This window comes from Hylobates moloch, unplaced genomic scaffold (genome assembly GCF_009828535.3).
Source record: "Hylobates moloch isolate HMO894 unplaced genomic scaffold, HMol_V3 SCAFFOLD_4, whole genome shotgun sequence".
NCBI lineage: Eukaryota > Metazoa > Chordata > Mammalia > Primates > Hylobatidae > Hylobates > Hylobates moloch.
In genome coordinates, this window is record NW_026652279.1 from 148,464,242 (window position 1) to 148,488,113 (window position 23,872).

Genomic DNA, 23,872 nt, shown 5'->3' on the forward strand with positions numbered 1-23,872 from the left:
ACAGGTCTTTCTTCATTCATTCTCCCTTCTCTCTTAAACCTTGCGGCCTATTGTGTTACTTTGTCTATTTCCCCTAGCTAAGCTGGAGATCTGCTGTGATTAGTCAAATCTCCTGAAATCTGAATGATATCATGAGCCTGCCTGAGTCTCACCATTCTCCTGAGCAAAAACACCCATGCATTTGGATGGCCCATATTCCCTGAAAAAGGAAGCTTTTAAATTTTTTTCCATCAGTTTCTGATTTTGCCAGATCTGGCATCCTTCCTCTCCTAGAAAGTTAATTTTGCTGAAACTCTTGCAAATACTCCTCATAATTCCAAATTTTGAAAATATGTAATAATCCTTGTTGGCATAGTGATTGTCCAGTGCGATTTGTTGCACCCTGAATGTAATTATGGATTTGAGGTTTAAAAACACATTTTATTGGATAAAACCCATGATCTCCATATTAAATCTTACAAATTAAATCAGAATGCAACACAACTTATGGATCTAAATTTTAGAATCATCCCTTAATACTCATGCCTAGGCATTTGCAATGTACTTTCCCGTTGTCAAGACCTTTCAGTTTAACCCTCTCAAATCTACCTTTATTTAGTTATCACTGCGTCTCCTCTATACAACACTAACTTGAATCTTTTAAAAGATAGTTCTTTTTTCTGTAATGGTCTTTCCAATCTCTCAACATACCTCAAAGCATCTTCCTAAAAAAATTTTAGCCCATATTGTTTACTCCCTTTCCTGATCTCCTCTGTTAAATAATACTGACATGAAACAATTTCATTCTTAAAATTATTTGACAGTGCTATAGCACAGAGATTGTCATTATTTGGTTTTTATTTAACAGATGAGGAAAAGTAGAAGTCAGGAATAATAAATGCCATTTTTTCAGCAGCTACTCATTAATCCTCATTTATTCGAATTAAGTTCACAGTATTTCAAATGTAAAATATTCCTGTGACAAGTATATTGTGTATTTTACTTACTCTGATTTTTTTTTTCAGCTTTCATTGATGTGATCTCAACAAGAGACCTATCTAGTACTGGAAACCAGTATCAGAACTTGAATTTGCTTTCCACGCCTGCATATTATGAATCTGCATTGTTTTCATAAACATTCTCTCATTAGTTGATGAGTAAATTTAGTATAATCTAGCACATAAAATTAAGAATCATTAAGTGGTTTGGCTTATTACCCCAAAACTTGGGCAGAAATCATTTTATTATACTTATTTATTAAATACATGTTTAGTGCTTTTCATATTCCAGGCAATGAACTGGGTGCAGCAAATGTAAATAAAATAAGACATAATTCCTGCTTCTAAGGATTGCACAGTCTAGTGAGAGAGAGAGAGCATAAATAAAAATATTTATAGCGTTGTGAGGTAATTGCCAATTGGTGCCTCTACAGTGCTGTGGGAGACACTGCATGAGAAAATGCCCTGTTCCTGATGGGCTCACACCCCCCCCGCATGGAAAGCCCAAAATACAATCCTTTCCTGTGGAAATCCAAACCGCTGGGTTCTTAAAATTTGTGTGAACCCAAAAGGTTGAACTTGTCTTTCTCACTCTTCCATGTTCTTTTTCCAGGTTCCCTGAAACATCTTAGATACACAGTAAATATTTTGTAAATATGGGCTTATAATACCTTATCTACAATAACAAAATATATGGAGTTTTCAAAATCTAATATTTTTTAAATTATTTGACTCATTGCAAATTGAACCTGAATTGCAATAACATGCTCTATAATTGCTATTTATTCCTCTTCATGTGATTATCATATCTTTTAGATACAGAAATATTAATATACTTGATTATGAGGTGCTGCCTCAGAACTTATTCAAAGTGTTATATATTTGGTATAAGATGGGCACAGTGGTGCACGCCAGTAATCCCAGCACTTTGAGAAGCCTAGGAGGGAGGATTGCTTGAGCCTAGAAGTTCAAGACCAGCCTGGAAAACATGGTGAAACCCTGTCTCTACAAAAATCACACACACATACAAATTAGCCTAGCATGGTGGCACACGCCTGTAGTCTCAGCTATTTGGGAAGTTGAGGTGGGAGGATCACTTGAGCCTTGGAGATCGAGGCTGCAGTGAGTCATGATCGTGCTGCAGCCTGGGTGACAATGAGACCTTGCCTCAAAAAATAATAATTAAAAAAATTAGTATGTGCACTATATCAACTTTTTTGAAAAAAAATATATGTGAGATATATATATAACATTTCAAATGTTTATATGTATACATAAACATTTCATATATATATATAAACATTTCAAATGTTAATTTCAAATGTTTATATATATATAAAACATTTGAAATGTTTTATATATACATATTTGCATAGATAGTGAGATATATATATATATCATTACAAAGTCTTTGTGGCCTAAGGGGTCTCAGGAGACAAGAATCTGCATTCTTGTCTGTGATCCAGCATGGAGTGTAACCTGCCCAAGCAGACCTTTCTTTGAATATTCTTCAGCCATGGCAACTCTTGCCACATCATTTTCTACTGGTTCACAGTTGTCAGTTTCAAATCCAGGATCAATTGCAAGGCAAGCCCAGACAGCATAGAACATTCTGAGCAAAAGAGCTGTTAAAGAAGGCAAAGCCCCAGGTATCTTAAAAATTGACTTGTAAGCCAACAGTGACCCCCTTTAGACGTACACAGACTGAAGTTGATAATACACAGACTCCTTAGTTTACTTGAGAAATACGGATACACAAGGGAAAAGTATTTCGTTTACATTCAGTGGGCTTCCACATGATGCTAGGGTGTGAATAAAAATTTGGTTTTACAGATAGTCACTGTATTTCCTCATCATCTTTTTTGTAATTATCACATTTTCTTTATCTCTGTCTATATGTATTATAGATTAAGAAAATGAATTAACTTTTCATTTGGCAGTACATATATTTTATTCTAATATTTTACTAGAAGTATTTATTTTGGATGTTATAAAATCGGTCAAATCAAACTACTGTTCTTTCAGTATATATTAATACCTTAGAATTTTTCACAAATTATAAATTAGATTCATAATATTATTAATCCGAAAATGTATCAATTCAGGAAAAATTTGGTTTTTTGCCTTTGTCATCAGTGAAAAATTATAAGAAATTATTTCTAATGGACCTTGTATACACATAAATTATCTAGATCAGATTCTGTTTTTTCCCCTTTGTAATGAAATTCAAAGATTTCATTTTCTTTTAGCAAGTTACAACTACAATTTTTCTTTAGAAAGGAGAAAAACAGAAATCCTTGGATCCTTTAAAAGAAAATTCTTGAGAATGCAGTTTCTTTTACCTCTTAATGTCTTAAGTTTCAATCATCTATTTCATTTTTACAGGACAAGAACAGCAGTTTTCATTAAATTGCTAATTTCTATCTAGTTCAATACATTTTCTACCTTAGGCCTTTCTTGAGAATTCTATGACTACTAAGTTGTAAAAAGAATAAAGAGAGACTTTTACTTCTCAGCTGGATGAAAACAAGTCATGGCACTCTGGCTTATTGTTGAACTCTAGCAAAGGGGTACAAACAGCAATTGTCTCTTGTGATCTAATCTGACACTTTCCAAAGATTTTCAGGGTCAACTTAAATAGCAGCTCATTCCCTCGCCACAATCCATCAGAACTAAGCTTGAAATGTAACTTAAGTTCCCTCTAAATAATTCAAAACAAATTCATGAAAACTCAGAAAAACCTGCCTCGGTTTTTGTTTGTTTCTTTGTTTTGCGGACATTGTTTTGTTGTTGTTCATTTGTTTATGGTTTTTTAATAGAAGATACTATGGCAAAATATAAATTGGAAGGTAGAATTTAAAGTTCTCTATATATTTTACATGATTTTAAGTTATCAATACTAAAGTCATATTATTGACAAGAAACTTGTCACAATTTTAATGCTACTGCAAATAAAGCTAATGCTGCTTAGGATGTTAAGAGAAGGAATAACATGGGGAGGCTAAGTTAATAAAAGTGCTAGTGTAACATGCCCATCCAGGATAGTCTGTTCTATATACCATGTGTTAAAGCACACTGTCATTTACCTTCGGAACATGCATCATACTATGTTACTATATATGAACTTACAGATTTTTTTCTAAATATCTGCCTCCCAAACAGGCTATAACTTTCATAAGAGCAGAAACTGCACTTGAATACTCAAAATTGGATCAGTATAGTTCTTGATGTTACAGAATACACAGGCAATAAATATTTTTTACACACTTGATCTTAGCCAAAAGGCCGAGAAGCGATAATAAATATTTTTTAAATGAATAAAAAGGTCCTGGGCAATTTTATCAGACTGTTATAATTTTTGTCATATCAGAGAACATCAGAGATACTAAGTAATTTATTTTGGAAAAGGGAAGGAAAGGAGAAGGAAAAGGTAAGAAAGAAGACATAGTCATTAGCAAACGTTTGAAGTTATTTTATATAAAAGATGAAATGGCCTTTTTTTTTCCCCAGTAAGCAGAACCATGATAATAGACTAGACGTTACGGAAATGTAGATAGACTTCAGGTAAACAGGAAGAAAGATTTTTCTCAAAAGTAGAATTGTTTGTAACACAACATGTTAATGAGAGATGTACCAGGCTGCTTAATAGAAATGTGAAGCAGAGAAAAATACTTACCCAAGCACACATAAGAAATGTCCCAGGATAGGTTGGGACATTGTAGGAAATCATTTCTGAGATCATCCATGGCATTAATATTTTATGTTCAGTTGATATTGTTATCTAACGCAAAAGAAGCAATCGGAATTATTATAACTTCCTAAAATAAGAAACTTTTAAAATCAACTGACATATTCAATAAACTTAATATTTTGTAGACTTCATACAAAATTGTAATTTTTTTTTTTTTCTTGGAGACAGAGTTTTGCTCTTGTTACTGAGGCTGGAGTGCACTACAACGTCTACCTCTCAGATTCAAGCGATTCTCCTGTCTCAGCATAGAGAGTAGCTGGGATTACAGGTGCATGCCACCACGCCTGGCTACTTTTTGTATTTTTAGTAGAGACAGGGTTTTCCCATATTGATCAGGTGGTCTCGATCTCCTGACCTAAGGTGATCTCCCCGCCTTGGTGTATTTTATAATTTATATTAAATAACTAGAGTTGAAAAGGTAGTGTAGAACTGGAATTCAATTAGTAAATTCAAATATATTATGTGTTTAGTTAAAATCAGGAATCTCGCCTTGATAGTGTTCAAATTCAATTGTGAATGGCAAATCTTTGAATCTCACATCAGTTCTCTCTCTTGGATTTCTGAGAAGGGTCTTGAAGTCAGTCATTTTCTCCCTTAATGGTACCCTGCCTAATGCATTTGCTAATTGATTCTTTTCATTTACTTATGATTTTAAGCAGGTGACATTCACATACTATATTACAGCCTCTTATATGTGAAGGAAAAATAATTTCCTAACAATAATGCCTGTGTATACAACTGTACTGAAGAAGCTGCAGCAGCCTCATGTCATCATTCTTATCTGTCCTTCTGGAACTCACATTTCCAAGACAGACTTTTGCCCTGCTTCTGCCACACAGACTTACAGTTTGCCAAAGCCTTGCTTCAAATTGACAACCTCATTTCGGAGAGATGATGATAGATTACACCTTTCATATTTCCAGGTCAACTTAATTTTCTTGGTCAAAATGAATACCCAAATTTTGGTGCTGGTGGCAATGACTGTGAAGGCAGGGAAGGTTAGATTACTGTTGACCAAACATGTTGGTGCTCAAGATTTCAGCAAACCAGCAGGTAACACATATATCCTCACCCTGTTGAAGTGGAGCATTGTCATGAGACTAAATTTCACAAGATGTGAACAGAATTGGACTTTGTCAGTTCCAAGCAGACAGTTTAATGAGCCAGCACATAGTTTCTACGTCCCTCTGCCACAAACCTGTAATGTTCTATCCAGACACTACTCTGCCCACCTTGGACCTAAAGTAAAGGCACCATAGAACTACTACACAGGCAGTGGTCTCAACACCTGAGAATGGTGTTGAGTAAAAATTTTCCTTTGTTGTGAGCCTCTGCAATTCAGGGCTTACTTGTCACCACAGCACTTCCTAACCTATCCTGATTGATTCAGAAGTGTAAGGTTTGAGTTTTCTCAACTCAGAGATTTGAATGAAAGGAATTATAAACAAATCATGTCCAGCATTGAAAACAACATGGAGAGGCAAAGTGGGCAGTCTCCATGTGAACACGCAGAAAGAAGAGCACCAGGGTGAATCAGAAAGAATTCAGCCTCCATCCACTCAGAAGAAACTTAATGTAAAATAGTTAATTACCTTGAATGGAAAACAGGAATTTTGCTAATTTATGTCTTATAAAATAAACCATAGAATAAATTTTGAGTAGAAGAGGAGAACATGTTGCTGTAGATAAAGATATTAGGATGAGGTTTTTGGCTTCAGAAACGGAGAGGAAGTGACAGCTTTTAAGGACAGGAACAGGAAGAAATAACAGAATTTTGAAATGTGTTGAACAGCCTGGATGTGGGAGAAAAAAAAAAGTAGGTTTGTTAGTGATGCCAAGGTAAAATGATTGAAAAATGAGCATGCCACCAAATGGAGAGAGAGGAAAAAAAGAACACAGAAAGACAGATGAATACAAGAAGGGGAGAGGATGGCAGGTAACTTTTGCTTATACCCAAGCACTTGGCACAGTGAGTCTAGTGCAGTAATTGACATGGGGTCCACAATGTTCCTTCTCTCCTTTAGAAAAGAAGGGACGGTCACTATTTGATATTACTTTGAAAGAACTTATTTATTTTGTAATAAAGTCAAATTAGCGTACCACTTGAATGAGTTCCATGTACATATAGAGAAATTAGTTTATGAATAATTGGAAATATTAAAGATAGAGTGAGGTAATGTCAAGAAAATCTCAATCTTTGTTATTTCTGAAGAACCATTTCTAAAACATAAGAATGAAATAAATTGATGTTTTTAGACTATAAATTTGAACTCACCTATATAGTTTCTCATGAGAATATGATAAGTCTGTTTTTATTTAAAGATAAACATTGATGCTGCTTCAACCAAAAGAATGATAACCAGAGGAAGAAAATGCGTGTTAAGGGTGAAAAAAGTAACACTAGAATATCTTTCTATGACAATGATATGCCAGTGATGAAAGTTAGAGCTATCACTGTCAGGGATTCCAAATCTTCTAAAAGGAAGCACACTTTTCAGAAACTTTTTCTGTTCTACTCATATTTGAGGCTAGGACTGCAATCATAATGAAACAAGAGCTGGAGACAGAGATGATTTCACAATTTCTAGCTGCATCATTTTCCTCTTTATTGTTCAGAAAACTGAGGAGGATAATAGAGTATGTGCAGATCATGAGGGTGCCTGGTGGCATGAGAAAGCATCAATTTGGTCATCAGTACTGGGATTTGAGATGCTAAGGTAAACTGGTAGGAGGATATAACCTATTTGGAGACATCTCCTTTAATCATTTATTAACCCATCAACTTTTTCATCAAGCAAGTACCACCTGCCAGGCATTACTCAAAATATGGGGGACATACAAGTACGTAAGCCAAACAAAATTCCTTTATCTAGCAGAGTTTACAATCAAAATCAGAAGATAAACAACAAAAAAATGCAAAATATAGCACATGCTGGATGTTATTGAATAATTTAGAAAAAAATGGAAAAGATAAAATGAAAGTGTGTGGTATCTAGAGCAAAATTTAAAATATTTTGATCAGGGGAGGCTTTATTTGAACCATCTGAGAGAGAATCTGCGAGGAACAATCACTTGGGGCAAATAGTAGTGACTGATATAAGCAAGAATGGATTGCATGATGAGGCTTTCTTAATGGACTCAGGGAATTAAAGCAGTGGTTTTTCCCAGAACACCAGACCCCAGGCTCCTTTGTACTCTTGTTGGTAGAAGGCCAGAAGGTAGAAAACACTCATCTCTGGGACATCCAGCTCACTCAAATCAAATACAAATGTGGGACTTCCTTCTCACTTTGTCAGTTTAACTTCCTAATAAATGTGAATGTGAAGGTGTTAGCATTTTTTTTTTAATGAAAATAAGTGCTTGATCTATGTTTTCACCAATTCCTTATGTAACGCAAGCCACTGTGGGAATTATATACCTGGATAATTGTCTGAATGAATTAAGTAGTGCTTATAAAGCTGTAGGTGCTTGGATGCATCTTAGATTACACACTAAAGCTCTCAGCTTTGTTTGGGTGTCACCTAAGCATATATTCAAATACAAATACAAGAAGACAGTGACACATATGTGAATTTGGGTCTGAAGGTAGAAGTCACAGAACTTTCCTGTGAAGCAATGAATTTGTAAATTAAGCCGCAAAAGCATTTGGGCAAGGGATTTTTTTGTTTTGTTTTCTATCTGTTTTAATTCTCAGTACTCCACTGTGTAGGTATACTTCAGGACTTAAAAAATGTACATATCCCCTAATTCACATGCACTGTTCTTGAATCTTTTCAAACTCCTTCCTTTAAAAAATAATAAAAATGTTGAGTATTCTACATTTACACTTTAATATTAAGGATTTTTTGAAATAAAAAACATATTTACAAATATTTAAAGCATTAGATTTATATCTATATTATTTTCTTGAATAATTGTTGGTTAATTTTTATAATTGGAATTTATGGTAGGAAGTTTCTCTCAATATTTTTACTCTCTTATTTAATGTTTTGTGTTATTGCTGCAAAGCTAATTCCAAGTCAAAATCTATCATATTAAACAGTAGAATATAATTTTGACAATGTGCAATGTTTATATTTGAACTGATTATAGTTTTTGAAGGGAAATGAAATATAAAATCAAAACTAAAAAATACATAAAGAATAAAATATAAATAAAAAGAAAAAAAGGAGATATGTGGGCCATAGAATATTCTGTAACAGGAATTCTTATTCTGCATTCTCTGAAATGTCATGTTTTGTAAGCAGAATTAAAGGGATCCCTGAACTTTTATGAGACAAATAGTATATCTTTATTTTTACTAACATTAATGGAAATTATTCTTCTCCTTATATATGAATATAGGCAGCAAACCACAAAATAAGCACTCTATGACTTTCTCAAAATAGTATTCACACATTTTCATATCATATTGCAGTGATTGCAGTTGCCTTTTGTCATAATTTTCACTAGCTATTACCTTGAAAAAAAAAAATAGTTAACAGCCCTCTCACTAGATCTTTTTAATCTATTAATAAATAAGTATATAGATTTCTTAATCACAAATGTGTTTTTTCTAATATTTGATTACTATATTTCAATGTAATCTACTGTATTCTAGTCCAATGTGTTTTATACATTTAATTTTTATTCTTAGTGGGGAACATGGGCTTCAAGAAATTGTTAAAAAGTCCAAAACACCAAAAAAATTACATATGGGCTTTGTCATATACCTTTTTGAACTAAATTAGGAAATCCTCAAAATGTCTCTCATATTAGAAAGTTCTCTTTTCTCTGAGAGTTGTGGTGGTACAATGAAAAAGCAGTCTATATCTTAACTTCTGTGAATTGCATCAAGGAAAATAAAAAATGTCTTCCATATTTCTGCAGTAAAGAGTCCTGTGCTAAAGTTTTATCATTACACTCACTAGAGGAATTCTAACTTCATACAATGCAGCATTTACCAATGCAGTGCCTATAATATGTGTGTGTGTGTGTTTGTGTGTGTATGTATGTGCATGTATATGTGTGTATTTTTTCATTACCCAATGAGATATTTGATTTCTTCCCTATTCTGATGCAACATTTTCTTTTTTAAAATACATGAAATAACTTATTTAGAGACAATGCATCTTGTTGAAGAGAAGCTAATGGTCTAAACATTTTTTATCTCATTTCCTCAGATTTTACAAAGTATGTTGCATAGTGAAAGGGAAACAGGATTTGATTTCATTCCCAATTTTGTTACTTATGAGTATTTTTAGGTAAGTTTTCAATTTCCTCATAAAAATAATAAGCTTGTTTTTCACTTGCTTCAAGAGGCTGTTGTAAAGTTCAAATGAAATACAAATGTATAGTAGAAGATATCTTTTCATTACTAACTAGCTTAATAAACAGATGTTCTCCATTCCCTTCTGTAGAATGTACCCTTCTGGTGGATTTGGCTTTCTGAATGCCAGGGAACAACAGGCTCCTTGTCAGCCCAAGTTCCCCACAAGTTTCACTGGTGATCACCACAGAAGAATTTTTGTCAAATCTGTTGTCTCACTCATGCTTGTTATTCAAATTACTCAACTCAGTTAACGAGTACATAAACCAATAGAATATAAATGTGAAAAGCAAGAGATTCGTGGTTTGGAAGTTTGGAACTCTCTACTACAATTTTTAAACTGTGTTATCAAATTGATTTTGTGTAAGAAAATATGAAAGTAGAAAAATAACTTGTAAACATCAACCTAGAAATTAATGCACTCAGATCATTTCCCATTTATCCTCATGTTCTAAGTTTAAAGAATTTGAACCTGGATTTTGTATGGACTGCATTAGCGGTGTGTTTTATTCAAGAAAGACAAGGGACTTCAATTCCCAGACTGCTAAGTTGGCTCATATATGGCTTTACTTACTCATCAATACAACATTATTATTATTTTATGCTATGTGTTTGGCTCCCTTTTAGGTGCCAGGTATAATGAGATTAATAATACAAAATAACATCATTATGAAACGTATAACATTGTCGTTGACTAAGCAAGTAAAATATTATAGAGTGCAACATACTTTCAAGTGATATAAAGAAAAATAAAGCTAGCTAAGGGATAAAAATGAGGTGAAAACCCTTTAAATAGATTTGACTGGAATGGCTTCTTTGCTGTACTCATAAATGAGCACAGACCTAAATTATGTGTCCTGAATCATTGAATGGGGAGAGGCGATTTCTGGCAGAGGATGTACCAAGTGAAACATCCATGTTCAAATATATTTGAGGAGGAGAAAAAAGGCTATTCCTGATGGAGTAGTATGTGTTTGGAGGCGCTGAAAAAACATTGTGCTGATTATATGAGACCAGGTAAGGGCTTTGATTCTATGCTAAGTTGATGAAAAGTCCTTGGAATGTCTTAAATATAGGAATGTCATGATCTGATGACTTTATTACTTAAAAAAATTACGATAGTAAAATGCAAGTAATTTGTTTTAAAATTAATATATGAAAGTGTTTTAATTTAAAATATTATATTTAAGGAGATATTTATGTGTCTTTGCTATAATTGGTACTTATTTGTTCTTGAACAAATTAAGTAGATTTTTACTGAAAGTACTCACATATTTTATGAAAGTAAACCAGTATATTAATAGTAATAAAAACTGGCAAATCTTGAAGTTTTGCTATGTACAATGAATCTTACTTTGAATTTTAGAAATAGGTTTTAATCGAATCTTCATAAAAGTCCTATGAAAAAGCAATAGACTGTTTTGATTACATGTTTGAGCTCTAGAATCAGATTGTTCAAAAATGTTTTACTGCTTTGTTATTTACTATTCGAACAACTCTATGCCTAGACTATTTATATATCATAGTCTATAGACTATCTCTAAATTGTGGAAAGTATTAGTGCATACCCCTTGTGCTTTTTATAAGTGTTATAGAGCATAACGTAGTACACAATCTGACACACAAACAATATTAGCTATCATAATCATTCCCTTCCCTTCAAAAATGAAATAAAAAACTGTTTTAATTTTGAAATTTAGAAAGGTAAACTCCTTATGCAGAGGCATATATCAAATATGGTTTCCATATTGAGCCATAAACTTGAGTCTATAGATTCTGAAGACCAAGCATCCTAATTAGTTAATTCTGCAGTAATTCTTTGACTTTGAGTAATGCATTCTACCTCTTAAATTCTCACAGCAGTTCATCTGGAACTTCAAAATTCATGGGTATCAGCAAAGAATGAATAACACAAATCTTTCTGCTTCCTGAAGATTAGAATGACTTTGTAGCAGAAATGAACAGCCTCAATATTTTTATGTTCAGTAAATTCATATATCATTCTTCTACAAATAAATGCACATTTCAAGTAACCAAATTCTTCTCATAACACATGACCTCACTATCAAAGCTCAATTTCTGAATATTAAGATAAGTGTATTAATGTAAAAGATTATGTGTTTCTAAAATAGGTTTGAAAAAATTATGAATTTTCTGAATAGAGTTGAGATCTCAAGAAATATCCCCAACAAAATTGTGAACATAAAACAGGAGTAGTTGTTCTAATCCTAAAGAGCGATATTTGTTTTTCAAACTACTATACAGAGTTTCTGTAATTTAAATAGACATTTTATAAGACAAATATGTTCAACCTTTTCAATTATATTGGCTCTGAATCCTATTATGTGTATATACATGTTTTATGTATATATGTAATTTATACCTATTGTATAATATTTTGTTTTTTTCTCAAAAACAATTCCAGATTTAAAGTTGTGTGAATTATTTCCAAATAAAATCAGTAGCACAATGGTGAAAATATCTGAATTTCAATTATTTCTAATTTAGGTTAACTTTGTAATTGATTTAATATACTTATTTATTTTGGGAATGATTTTTTTTCAAGACAGTCTGTGATATAGATTTTGTTGGCCTTATCATGTACAATTTTTGTTTTCAACTCAAATAATTAAAGATGGCTTTTTTTTTAAAGCTTTGGAATCTCACTTTTCTGTTTATTCTAAGGTGTTAAAAACAAAAGAAAAAATATTGGGAAATGTATCTGCTCTGTATAACCATATGGAGTAATATATATAACTGGAATGCAATATTATTGAACATTATGCAAATCCTAAAATAACATGCAAAGTTTATGATTATTTTTATATGTGCTAAGTGTAAGTTAGTCATACTGAAATATTCCTCTGAAAATAAACATTTTCCAGAAGATATGCCTTAAATTCCTATTTTATTCAACAAAAATGCTACACACAAACAAGATCTTTCCAGTACTAAAAGATACAACATGAAGCTTCAGTAGTGAAAAAGCAGGGTTGAAAAATACACTAAATAGATTCTGGGTTTTTTTCGTCATTATATTCAAATATATATACTAGTCATTTGAGACCTAAGCAAAATTCATATGAGAATTATTTCTTTATGTAAAAGTTTGAGACACATAACTGTGATATTTTATATATCACACAAATTACACACAAGGATCTGTATTATTGTTATTCACATTAAAGGCTCAGTGGCAATTCTCTGGAATTTTAATTTCTACAAAAAATATTCTTTAAGATTGTTTAATTAGGAGTCTCTGCTTTCAATATAGAATTATAAAATAAGATACCTCAAGTAGTAATCCAAGGTATTGTTCCATACCAATTGCAAAGGCAGCTATATAATTAGCTAAACACACACACACACACACACACACACACACACACACACAGGTATACATGCACATATAAGTCTATGTAATACAAGTATATCACTAAATTAATTTAAGAATGCTTGATTTGTGTTCAGTGTATATTACACAAATGTTTTATTTCGTGGTTGCTATTTTACATCTCCTTACTGATATGGTTTATGTCCCCACCCAAATTGCACTTTGAATTGTAATAATCCCCATGTGTCAAGGGTGGGGCCAGTTGAAGATAATTGAATCATAGGGGTGGTTTCCCTATACTATTCTCATGGTAGTGAATAAGTCTCATGAAATCTGATGGTGTTATAAATGGGAGTTCCCCTGCACAAGCTCTCTTGCCTGCCACCATGTAAGACGTGTCTTTCTCTTCCTTTTCCTTCTGCCATGATTGTGAGGCCTCCCCAGCTATGTGGAAACATGAGTCCATTAAACCTCTTTCCTTTATAAATTAACCATTCTCAGGTAAATCTTTATTAGCAGCATGAGAATAGACTAATGTATAAGGGTAGAATCGGGTGCTGCTGTAAAGATACCCAAAAATGTGGAAGTGACTTTGGAAATGGGTATCAGGCAGAGGTTGGAATAGTCTGAAAGTCTGAGAAGACAGAAAGACGTGGGATGTTTCAGAACTTCCTAGAGACTTGTTGAATGGCTTTGACCAAAATGCTGATAGTGATATGGACAATAAAGTCCAGACTGAGGTGGTCTCGGATGGAGATGAGGAACATGTTGGGAACTGGAGCAAAAGTGACTTTTGCTATGTTTCAGCAAAAAGACGAGCAGCATTTTATCCCTGCCCTAGATATGTGTGGAACTTTGAACTTCAGAGAGATAATTTAGGGCATCTGGCAGAAGAAATTTCTAAGCAGCAGAGCATTCAAGAGGTGACTTGGGTACTTTTAAAAGCATTCAGTTTTATGTATTCACAAAGATATGGTTGGAATTGAAACTTATGTTTAAAAGGGAAGCAGAGCATAAAAGTTCAGAAAATTTGTAGCCTGAAGATGTGACAGAAAAGAAAAAGCCATGTTCTGAGGAGAAATTCAAGCCCACTGCAGAAATTTCCATAAGTAACAAGGAGCCAAATGTTAATTTCCAAGACAATGGTGAAAATGCCTCCAGGGCATGTCAGAGGTCTTCACTGCAGCCCCTCCCATCACAAGCCTGGAGGTCTAGGAGGAAAAAATGTCTTTGTGGGCTAGGCTTGAGGCCCCCATGCTCTGTGCAACCTAGGGACTTGGCACCCTGTTTCCCAGCCACTCCAGCCATGGCTAAAAGGGGCCAAGGTAGGCATGGCTTCAGAGGGTGCAGCATCTTCCAAATGGTGTGTTGAGCCTGTGGGTACATAGAAGTCAAGAACAGGTTTGGGAAACTCCACCTAGATTTTAGAGGATGTATGGAAATGCCTGAATGTCCAGACAGGACAGGGGGGGGGCTTTCATAGAGAACTTCTGCTAGGGCAATGCAGAAGGGAAATGTAGGGGTAGAGCTTTGACACAGAATCCCCACTGGGGCACTGCCTAGTGGAGCTGTGAGAAGAGGGCCACCATTCACCAAACCCCAGAATGGTACATCCACTGACAGCTTGCACTGTGTGCCTGGAAAAACAGTACACACTCAATGCTAGCCTGTTAAAGCAGTCAGGAGAGGGCCAGTACCCTGGAAAGCCACAGAGACAGAGATGCCCAAGACCATGAAAACCCACCTCTTGCATCAGTGTGACCTGGCTGTGAGACAAGGAGTCAAAGGAGGTCATTTTGGAGATTTAAGATTTGACTTCCCTGCTCAATTTTGGACTTGCTTGGAGCCTGCAGCCCTTTTGTTTTGGCCAATTTCTCCCATTTGGAACAGGTATATTTACCTAATGCCTCTACTCACGTTGTATCTGGGAAATAACTAACTTGCTTTAAATTTTACAGGCTCATAGGCAGATGGGACTTGCCTTGTCTCAGATGAGACCTTGGACTGTGGACTTTTGAGTTAGTGCTGAAATGAATTAAGACTTTGGGGGACCATTGGTAAAGCATGGTTTGTTTTGAAATGTGAGGACATGAGATTTGGGAGGGGCCAGGGGCAGAATGATATGGGTTGGCTGTGTCCTCACCTAAATCTCAGTTTGAGTTGTAATAATCCCTGTGTGTCAAGGGTGGGGCCAAGTGTTGATAACTGAATCATGCAGGTGGTTTTTCCCATACTGTTCACATGGTAGTGAGTAAGTCTCAGGAGATCTAATGGTTTTATACATAGGAGTTCACCTGCACATACTCTCTTTCCTGGTGCCATGAAATATGTGGCTTTCTCCTCCTTTGCCTCCCACCATAATTATGAGACCTCCCCAGCCATGTGGAACTGTGAGTCAATCAAACATCTTTCCTTTATAAATTATCCAGTCTCAGCTATGTGTTTACTAAGAGCGTGAGAACAGACTAATGCACTTACCTAATATTTAAGTTTGAAGTTTATAAGAAATGAAGACTAGTAGAGGATAATCTGAAATTCATAAAGACCAGAAACAAACTCATTGTCTCTCTCTCCTTCCCTGCTCCCCTTGCTAAATTCATTCCCATTACAGATTACAATACGTAGGTTTTCAAATAATCCAGAAGTGTTAATAGGTTAGAAATTACTGCATTCATCACTACGGCCCCTATGCTTTATGCTGTGTGTAGGCAAACAATGGTGCTAGTGTATACAAGAAGAACACAAAAGAGTAACTAGAACCATAGTAGTTTAGTAATATTCCATTCTTAAGCATTTGAATTTTTCTAGGCATCATTTTAAATAATCTAACAAGATTGAAGCAGCACAGTCCTTTCTCTTAGGGAACTCAAACCTTATACTGATAATTTAACCAATTTATGTTACATTTTAAGGTAGTACCTGAAACTTTGAATGAATAAGAAATGAAATCTTACCATGTTAAAGCCATTGATATTGAAGTGTGTTCATTATGCCAACTATCATTGCTTGTAAATATTTCTACATAGCCATAAAGCCACAAACTAAGGGAGAGAAAAGGTGTCTAGTCACTGGGGACCTCTCTGGTCTTCCCACTAGCTCTGAGCTGCAGATCCAATACTTCTGGGTATGTGAAACAAATAATCCCCTGAGTTATTGACTTACTTAAGCCATTTTTGTTAGGTTTTTCTGTTACTTGCAGCAAAATGCAATCCTATTTGATATGCTCACATGAATGGATAGATAGATGATAGATGTATGGATAGATACATAGATAGGTAAGAGATAACCATCCAGGTTGAAATATAAACAAATTAAAAATTATTTTATTAACAATTAGTGGATCAGTAAGAGAGAATTCTATATCTTAATTATTACTTATCTACTATATCTTGTAGAAAAGTAAGTGGTGCATAAAGATAATAAGACATTTATTTTTTGATATATCTTGTTACATTGTAAAAAGTTGTTTGGTTAAAATTCACTTTTGCCTGGTTTTTTCCATTTACTAACTCATTCTGTAGGCAATTTTATAAGAAAGCATCCCTTGACTATAATTGACAATATTAGAGTTGTTTAAAAGTTACCATAATAATTCATTTATTTTGGGTTTTGGGGAAGTTATAACTTGATGCATGCTAATACAAAAAATGTTCTGGGATTGCCAAACTATATTGTGAAGATTGATAAATGTATGCTTCCACACAAATTTAAATTAATTTTTAAAATAATTGATAAATCATTATAAACATTTGTTTGAGCTAAACTTATGATTAATTCCTATAGTAAGTAAACAACCCATTAAGAACTTATGACTGGATAACTAAGTTTTCTGTATTCCAATTGGGACCATTATGATATAGAAGAATTTAATAACCTAAAATTTAAAACCCATACTAGAAATAATAGCAAAAAATAAAAATGCATATAATAAAGTCAAGAGCCTTGTCTTATTTTTGTAATATTTCTAATCATAAGCTATTTATATTCCTATATGCTTTAGTAACATGACTCTTTAATAATATGGACAAATTATAGCAAAATTATATTAAGCTTCTGCTGTGGACATTAATAGATATTCAAGGAGTCCTTGATATTTAAGAGGGCATTGATAATGCATGCAAACTTCAACTCTTTTTGAAAAATATTGAACATTTCTATTGAATTAGATAATAAAGGAGACTTTTACCAAGTATAAGTTTCTTCAATTTGATGAAGAATTAAAAATTAATCTTTTTATAAGATTTACTTTACTGTGCAACATCACATATATTGCATGACTGCCAATATATGTTTCATATTCTGCATACATTTCATGTAATTGTATATATTGAAACTTACAAATCATAAAAATGATATTACAAAGTTGTACCGCTACTAAAGAAGTACATTTATGTTATTTTATAATTAGGATATCATTAAATATATCAGACATATTCAATACTCCCTTGTGAAAATCATACCAACAACTTCCTAAAATTCATATTCAAATATATACATTTTATAAACTAACCATTTTATCTCAGTACCAGGCAATACATCAGTCAATAGCTAAATAGTCATCAAATCACTTAACCAAGTATAAGATCAAGTACATCACAAAGTATACTTTCTTTAGAATGAGGGGGGGAGTTACACTATTATCACTGTCATTTAACTCAATCACTCCAGATGAAGAGAAAGCAAGTACTTTAACAATCATGCCTATTTATTATTTCCACTTTATTAGTTATTCAGAGAAAAATGGATAATATCTGTGCCTATTCTAAAACTGAAGTATTTTAAATAGTATGAGGTTACTGAAACAACTAGAAATGTAGATATGAGTACGAATTGGCTAACCAAGTGAGTATGTCAGTTATAAAAATTATTTTCCATTGACATCATTACTATTCAGTTTAAGAGTCATATTAATAATCAGAAGTATGATCTTCAGTTTGTAGAGGATGGCATTGAGAAGTAAGAACTGTGATTGATTCTATAACCGATCAGCATATATTCACTCTCTTTCAGCTAGGCCACTAGAACAAAAATACTTGAAGCCAACTGAAACTAAGCTGAGATTTGCTGCCTGGAAATGAGCCCAGCCAATCCCAGTGAAAGCCAGCTAATCCAATGACAAAAACAGAGACTCAGCCAATATCTACACCAATGAATGGAGAAATAAATGTTCGTTGTTTAAACAACCCAGTCAAGATGTTGTATTTTAGAGTATTATTTTGACAAGAGCTGATAAATACAGAAATTGATACCAGATATAGGGTGCTGATAGTAATGTGTAATGAGGAAACCCTTTTAAGAGGCTGAGAAAATAATGGCATCTATTATGTAGAAATATCACTTTTGGTCAAGATTGTCATTTCACTAAGTGGAAAAATTCTACAAATGTATCTAGTAAATTAATTTTCTTTTCATCAAAGAAGTTTATAGGTAGAACTTCAATAGTGTGAACTATATTTGATAAGGTATAACAATAACAAACCTGATAAGCTCAGAAAAGGACTAGCCAATATGTCAATAGAAATGTGAAAGAACAGAGAAAGATTAGAAATTGAATAGTAATTAAAATTATTTCTAACCGAAGTTGTGACCATTAAAAAGTAGCTGCTAGAAAAAGACAAAATTCAGTATGTGATTACAAGACATGCCATCAAGACCAATATAAAATCAAAGACATGTAAAAGGATTAAGGTGTCTTGAATAGGCTAATTGTCCTACACATTATAGTTGTGTTTGTTTGTTTTAGATGGAGTTTCACTCTTGTTGCCCAGGCTGGAGAACAATGGTGCGATCTTGTCTCACCACAACCTCTACCTCCTGGGTTCAAGAGATTCTCCTGTCAGCCTCCTGAGTAGCTGGAATTACAGACATGCACCACCACGCCTGGCTAATTTGTTTGTATTTTTAGTAGCGACAGGGTATCTCCATGTTGATCAGGCTGGTCTTGAACTCCTGACCTCAGGTTATCTGCCCACCTCAGCCTCCCAAAGTGCTGGGATTACAGGCATGAGCCATCACACCTGTCCCACATTATGTTTTTATCCAAATTACCTGTAGTCAAGTCTAGATTGAGGCAGAGAAGGAGGTAGACAGACAGGTACCGTAGGTAGGTATAGTCACAAATCAGAAAGTGTGGGTATGTTCTTTGGAAAATGGAATTACCTAAGATCATACATAGAAAACTCACCACATATTTCAGATAGCTGTGCTAATGAAAGCACCCACACCCTGGATTAAAAGAAACTATTTGAGATGAAAAAGCATAATGCATGTACCACCAATACCATACTTTCAGTAATTGGACTAAAAGAGTCTCAAGTTGCCAAGGAGGGAATAGCCTCCAGTTATTTCCTCCAAGGAGGAAGATAGAACAGGAGAGACATCCTGGAAAGTGGAGGCAAATACTGTCAATAATATTGAACTTGGGACTTGTTTTGAAACAAGAAGAAAGAATCCTAAACCAGTAAACTATCTAAACAAAGGGTAAAGTGAAAACATTTATCCAGTAATATTTCTGAGTTGCCATATACCACTGAATTCTTTATGACTCAAATTCTTTCCATTTTCAAATGTTACAATTCCACCAGTTCTGAACCTCCTTTATTTTTTTTCATAATTGCATGTTTCATGTATGTTTTTGTTTACTGGTCTCTGGAGCAAGAAAAGCTACATTCACACTTAATATGTTCTCAATATTCTCGAATTTTAGCCTAAGGCTACAAATAAATGAGACTTTTAATGATGCGTAAGGAAGGTGTGTATGTATATTTTACACACAAGAGGAAAGAAAGAGGATGTTTGTGAACAAGAGTTTGGACTGCAATAACACAAATTACTCTCCAATAAATAGTCCCTCCCTCTTCAAGAAGCAGTTATATTTCTGAAAGTATGATTTTCCACTTAACAAGGTAATTATGTGTGTGTGTGTGTCTGTGTGCAATGAGATATGTGTAGAAGTGGCATGAGCAGAAGTTTTAAGTGAAGTTTGTAGTTTGGTTAGCTTTCTTTTGCTGTACTAGTCTGCCGTAAGAGCATGCTCTGTGTAGCTTTGGTCCCTTAAGCCTAAACATCCTTCAAAAAGACCTGAATCCATATCAACTGGAGCCAAGCTCAGGCATGCCTAGCCAAGCCCAGCTAAATCACAGCCTGAAGCAAAGCTGCTCCAAGGGAACTGCAGACAGAAAGCAAGAAAAATAAATGTTTTCAGTATAAACCAGTGGGTTTTGGGGTGGTTCTTTACATAGTATAATTGTGCCAATAGCTGATTTAAAATGACAAAGAATTTTTTATTCTCTGTGAAGTATAATCTATTTAATGGTAAAACTAAGGTAATACTTGAGAATTCCAGGATTAAACTCTTTATTAACTATTTCTTTTGTTATATTCTGCTATCTTTAGTTAGAAATAAACAGACTGATTTTTGTGGGCATAACATTTCCCTTAAAGAATATGTCGTGATGGAAAATGTATTATTGTAATAATTAATTCACTTATTCAAAGTAATGTTTTATAGATTTCATTGGTCTCAGTCTGTTTTGTGGGGCTTATAACAGAATGCCACAGACTAGGTAATTTACAATGAACATAAATGTATTGGCTCTTGGTTCTGGAATCCAGGAAGTCCAAGATCAAGGGGCCAGCATGTAGCAAGGGCTTTCCTGCTAAGTCATCCCATAGCAGAAGAGCTAAGGCAGACAGAGAGAGAGCAAGAGCTCAAATATGCAGCCCCAAACCCTTTTATAAGTGGCATTGATTCACTCTTGAGGGTGGAGCCCTCATTCCCTAAACATTTCCCTAGGTACCATCTCTCAAAAAACTAGATTAGGGACTAAATATCCAACACATGCTTTTTGGGGACACATTTAAACCATGGCATCATCTAAAGAACATAGAGTACTATTGTGATTATATGGCCATTGATAGTTTAAGCTTGTGGAATATGATAAAGTTACACTAGAACATGTAATTAACATAGACCTTTTATAATACAGAATTATGGATCCTACAACTTAAAAGAGCATTGTAACAGATGGAGATTGTGGTACAATTATTTTTAGAATTGGCTTGCAATGTTCATTTTTGGAAATATTAAATACTGTTATGACTTTCTGCTGCAAAAACAAGCTACATAGAAATTATTTGTTTTCTTTCTTATAAAAATAATTCTTATTTCATAAAAGATAGTCATCAGCACAGTATTTTCATTTATATCCTATCTAAATTTCGCATTGGCTGCATTTATATCACTTATCTAAAACGTCTTAAAATGATATGTCAAAAAACAAATTATCTCCATAAAGTACAGTTTGAAATAAGTCTCATTAGATGGTGGCACTGATTTGGGAATTCTTGTTTAAATTGGGATTAAAGAATGTGAGCACAAATGAACCTTTAAGGTTGATTGATCATCCGTGCATTAAATATAATAGTGCCAGCACAAATAGTGGCTTGGAAGTCCTTATCATCCATGCCATTCTGCACATCAAACCATATTTTAAAATATGAAACACTGATACCTCCTCGTGCTTCTATGCAGTCTGAATAAAAGCATCTACTATAACATTGTTATTTTTGCTGAACTGAAGCCTATACTCCAAGTAAAAACAATGTGACTATATTGAAAACTCAAATTAAAATCTGTAGTAATCCCTTGATGTCCAGATCTATGACCCTAAGTCCGTGTGACAAAGAAATCTTATAGCCTTTAATTAGTGTGAAGTTGAAGACCCAAAGGCAGGGAAAATATAAATAACGGCTGGTATCACATTCCAGGATAGTTGGAGTTAAAGAAGAATTAAATAATATGTTTTACAGCTATATTTTTAGGGCCTAAAGATCTATATGAAATACTATTGTTTTATTGGCATGGAGAAATATTTAAGTCTTTTGCAAGGGGACAAAATCATCAGAATTATACATTGAGGGCTGAGGGCAGTGGTTCATGTCTATGATTTTAATGCTTTGGGAGGGCTCAGCAGGAGACTTGCTTCAGACCAGGCGTTCATGACCAGCCTAGGCAACGTAGCTAGACCTCATCTCTACAAAAAGTAAAAATAAACACCAGCAGGGTGTGGTGGTGCATGCCTTTAGTACCAGCTATTCACGAGGCTGAAGCAGGAGGATCACTTCAGACCAGGAGTCCAAGGCTGCAGTGATCCTCCTGCTTCAGCTTCTGAGTGGTTGGGAGTAAAAGCATCACACCACTACACTCGAGCCTTGGTAATAAAGTGAGACCCTGTCTCTAAAACAAAACAAAACAAAATAATTGAAGAAATAATTGTACATTGGGATATATTGTATATTGGGATATCTTGTGACAAAGTACATGATACATTTGTGGATAAAAACTGGATGCAAAGGGACCAGGAAGAAATTGATCAGTATACAAGGGCAACTGAAGAAGGCGTAGTGGATTTGACAGTGTAAAGAAGGAACAATGTAAATGTTGTAATTAACAGAACATGTCATAGGAGGAGAAGAAAGAAGTAGAAGAGAGGAGGATGATATTGGGAATCTCAGGTAACTTAATTCACAGAGGCAAGACGAAATTGGGATATGAAGGCAACAGAATGTTTATGAACAATTACTTCATTTGTATATTTCTCATTGATAATACAAATTAATTTTATATCAAAAATTATCCAGGATTTTAAAAGTATCTTATTGATGTTTTTCATGCATCCAAAAGTATTAAACTCCCTCAAATATTTTGTAAATAAGAATTTAAGCCATATTGTAAGTTATTATAATCTGAGATAAAATATTCATATACTGATGTCTTAAATATTTAAATTCATATAGACTAAAGTAAATTTTACGAGTCTTATTTTACATCCTAGTTATACATTTCTTCAAATTAAGTGTTTAATAAAAAAAATTCCTAAGTTGGAAATTATGAGTTTTAGATAAGATTTGATACATTAATACTAATTCTGTTTCAATTTGCCTTATGGTGGCATATTTCAATTAAATCTATTTCAAGGACCAACATGAGGCTGTGGAGAAAAGGGAACCCTAGCACACTGTTGGTGGGGCTGTAGAGTTGTACAGACATTACGAAGGACTATAGAACTTACTAAAGACATAGAACTACCATATACATAGCAATCCCCCTTTTGGGTATATATCAAAAGGAGATATTCACCACTGTTTAAAGATATCTGCTCTCCCATGTTTATTGCAGCATTATTCACAATAGCCAAGATATGAGAACAACCTGAATGCTCATGGACAAGTGAATGGATAAAGAAAATATGGGGTGTGTGCATATATGTGTACACCCATAGGAAATGAAAGGAAATATGTGAAATTATTATGTGAATTATTACGTGTACATCTATAGGAAATGAATTACTTTTATGTGTACATATAAGAAATGAAATGAGGCCGGGCACGGTGGCTCACGCTTGTAATCCCAGCACTTTAGGAGGCCGAGGCAGGCAGATCACGAGGTCAGGAGATCGAGACCACGGTGAAACCCCGTCTATACTAAAAATACAAAAAAA

At 34.0% G+C, this 23,872-nt stretch overlaps 1 long non-coding RNA gene across 1 annotated transcript in view; it reads right to left on the reverse strand.

Annotated features, from left to right (window-relative positions):
• The window catches only part of LOC116467377 (uncharacterized), a 229,613-nt gene that overhangs the window by 66,060 nt on the left and 139,681 nt on the right, over positions 1 to 23,872 (reverse strand). The window contains exon 2 of the long non-coding RNA XR_004247780.2: positions 4,654 to 4,758. This is a non-coding gene — a long non-coding RNA (uncharacterized LOC116467377). The remainder of the gene's footprint in view (positions 1 to 4,653; positions 4,759 to 23,872) is intronic.